General features: G+C 36.9%; 1 non-coding gene across 1 annotated transcript; it reads left to right on the forward strand.

Moving 5' to 3' along the window:
- The first annotated feature begins 1,142 nt into the window (after nucleotides 1-1,142).
- On the forward strand, nucleotides 1,143-1,249 carry LOC122067762. The gene has a single exon (XR_006136868.1). It is a non-coding gene; the product is annotated as a small nucleolar RNA R71 (small nucleolar RNA).
- The last annotated feature ends 2,402 nt before the right edge of the window (nucleotides 1,250-3,651 follow it).

Below are 3,651 nucleotides of genomic sequence, written 5' to 3' on the forward strand. Positions count from 1 at the left end.
CAAACGATTAGGAAAGGGGACAAGAGGAATATAAGGACTATTAGGGATTTGCCCTTTTTTAGAAAAATCATGTTTGGTTTTCTCAACCAAATCATATTTAGTTTCAAAAGAATCTTTAGGTTCATCCGACGAACCTGGAATAAGAGGCACACTTGTGTCCTCAACAGAATGAGAGTTAACAATAGTAATAGATGAGGAAGATTTAGGAACACTTTGTTGGTACTCTTGGCCAAACCTAAGGCCTTAACTAGCATGACATTGGTTAGAGGTCCCTTGTTGGTTTTGACCTTGTACTACATTCAATGATGCATTAGTTGATGCTTGTGAACTAACAGGTTGATGCCTAGGGTTTGGCTTTGGTTGACTAGGCAAAGATCCTTTCTCCCTCTCACGTAAAATTAAGACAACTTGGGAGAGTTCTCTTATAAGATTTTGATGGCCTGTCATGAGGAGGGCCATGTTCTTTTTCAAATCACTAACTCTACTTGCCTCTCTAGTGTTGGTAAAGCTAGGGGGTTGCTGATAAGATGTTAGGAGAGGGGCCTAAGAAAACTAACCTGAGGTCCTATATTTGGCCTAGAAAAAGTATTTGGAGTAAAATATTATTATGCAAAGGGAGGCCTTTAGGGTCCAGATTGACCTTGATTATGGAAATTAGAAGGTCCTGCTTGGTTGCCCTGGTTTCAGGAGAAATTTGGGTGATTTCTCCACCCTAGATTGTAAGTGTTACTATATGGATTATTTTAATATAAGGCATTAACACTTTCATTGGAAATGCCCCTAGAGGTGTTGGGGCATTCTTCCATAACATGTCCAGGGGACTGGCACCAAATGCACATCTTAACCATATTGACTAATGATGGCTCTCTAGGAACAATAGTCTCAATCCTTTTGATTATGTTATTTAGGTGGGCTTCCTTAGCGACTAACCCATCCACAAAATATCTTTTCCTCCTATGGTTCTTTCACTTTCTTGGGTTGATTCTCACTCATTGGTTTTGTCAGCTAAACCAAGTAAGAATTCTCATGTTTTTCCTTCATCTGTAAAGGCTGTGAATACCTCAGGGCACATAGACTCTATCATTTGCTTAGTTGGGTAATCAATACTCTCATAAATTATTTGACATAAATGACATAAGTCTAGGCCATGGTGAGGGCATTCTTGGAGTAGATCCTTGAATCTCTCCATAAGTTTGGAAAATGACTCACTAGGCTTTTGCCTAAACTGAAGGATATCACTTCTAAGCTTATTGGTCTTATGAGTTGGGAAAAACTTCTTAAGGAAGACAACTGTGAACTGTTCCCATGAGGTTATGAAATTTGTGGGTAACCCATACAACCACTTCTTAGCTTGGTCTTTCAATGCAAAAGTGATGAACCTAAGCTTAACAGCATCATCAGAAAGATGTCAGATCTTGATTAGAATACATATCTCTTCAAATTCCCTTAGAAATAGGTATGCATCCTCAGAGGTCAACCTATGAAAATGGGGTAACATAGTGATGTATTGAGATTTGAGCTCAAAATTATTGCCCTGGGCTTGTGGTAGAACTATGCAGGAAGGTTGGGCTGCTCTAGCAGGGTAGAACCTATCTTTCATAGATTTAGGCGCAGGGGTTTGTTGTCGATCTCCCATATTGAAAGGTATTGATGAAAATATAAGTATAGGATCACTACTTGTTAGATCTCTTTTTTCTAGCCGATTCTTAGTATTACATACCCATCTAACACTCATGCAACAGAAAACTACTCACAACTAGAGTAAGACAAGCACAAAAGAATGGAAAGAAATTTTTTTTTTTTCTTTTTGAGAGCTTGACGACAGGGATCCGAGGTTGCTCAATTATTGAGGTACTGATACAAGGTGGAACCTATCTTTACCATACTGTGAGGCTTGGCGACTTCCACCGATACAACTATCATTGCAAGTTATTCTTCTCAGGAATTCAATAAAAGAAAAACAAAAACAAAACAAAGCAAACAAAGTACTCCAATTTACCAAAATAAAGTGAAAAATAACATAGAACTATCTCCTCGGCAACGGCGCCAAAAAATTGTTTGAATTTTAAAAGTAACCGCAAGCGTATAGATCAGTGTAGCTAACGGGTCGAACATAAGGAGAGCAGCAACTTTATTTTTAGCTTCTTTTAGTAATGTGAAAGTGTAACGATTGATTATGGTGGTTCACTTCTAACTACTGTCCTAACAAATGCATCTAAGAACATCCTAACCAACACATCTAGGGAAACTGGAAACTGGAAATTGGAATTGAAATTAAAAATTGAACAACCTAACCATTCGTCATCTAGGAATTTAAATACCCAAACCACGCAATTAAAAAGCAAATAAATGAAATTAAAAGTGCTAAAATAAAAAGTGTTGAAAATAAATAAATAAAATAAAAAAGGAAAAAAGTTAGAAAGAAGCACACAAGTAGGTATCTCTACTTAACCCGAGGGATGCACCATAAATAATACGAGCTTCTCTACTTGACCAGAGAGTACTCTTACAAGGGCTTTTCTACTTGGCTTTAGGGGCAGGGGTGCAGTATAAATAATCAAAATAAAAAGATGGTTCCACAGCTAGAGAGGGGCAAAATCAATGCATAATCTAGCCATGTACCTTAGGGGAAAGGGAGAGCAATAATGTAAAACTAAAAATTTAAAACCTAATTTAAGAATGAAAGGGTAGTAAGAAGAGGGAATGAGAGGGAGGTGAGGAAACTACTATAGAAGCCTACTTACTTGAACTTTAATACTTGAACTTGAAAACTTGATTGAGATTTGAAATACTACCAGTACTAAAAACCAGATCTAGAATAAGCCAAATCTGAAATTGCTATTACTAGAGAAGACAAATCTGAAGAGAAAAACTGAACTTGAAAGATATGCTCCACAGTTTGTTCTTTTCGCCTGGAACTAAGCCTAGAACTAGAAATTAAAATTATTACACCTTTGAATAACTTGAATAACATGAACCATAAAAATAAAAAAAACATTGCATTTATGAAATAAAAACCAATTACAAAAATATTTAAAGTAAGAAAAACTAAGAAGAACTAGAACTAAAAGGAGAGCATAACTAAAAATTAGAGAACAAAAGAGCAAGAGAAGGATAACCCTTTAGGGTTTGGTGGACTCCCTTTTATAGGGAATAGGGGAGAGAGGATGACATCCAAGGGTGGATCCCCTTGGATGATTTTGATAAGGTGGATAGGAAGAGAGAGGAGAGAAAATAGGAAGTAGGGGATTTTTGTTATTTCTTGCCTTTTTTTTTTTTTTTTTTTTTTAAACTTCAAAAAAATTGGCAGCCAAGAGGTTCAAACTTGAGACCTCCTAATGAGCAAGGGATTTTACACACCACGACTCACCAACTACGCTAAGTAGTTGTTGTTACCAAAAATGAATCTTCAATCACTTAAGGGGGGTCCATCAATTTTTGTTGGGATTTGCAATATTCCTTGTACACCTGGGACAACTGCAAACGGGCTGGTTCTGCATCTCGGTTCAATTCTGATCCATTATTCTTTTTTTGGCCCGAAAAGAATAATCACATGTATGGGTGACCAAATGAATGTGTACTTTTAATGCAACACGTTCATCTTACTCAGAATTTTGTCCTCTTCGCAACCATAAATAGAAATGGGACCTC

The sequence above is a fragment of the Macadamia integrifolia genome, unplaced genomic scaffold (genome assembly GCF_013358625.1).
Source record: "Macadamia integrifolia cultivar HAES 741 unplaced genomic scaffold, SCU_Mint_v3 scaffold31, whole genome shotgun sequence".
Lineage (NCBI taxonomy): Eukaryota > Viridiplantae > Streptophyta > Magnoliopsida > Proteales > Proteaceae > Macadamia > Macadamia integrifolia.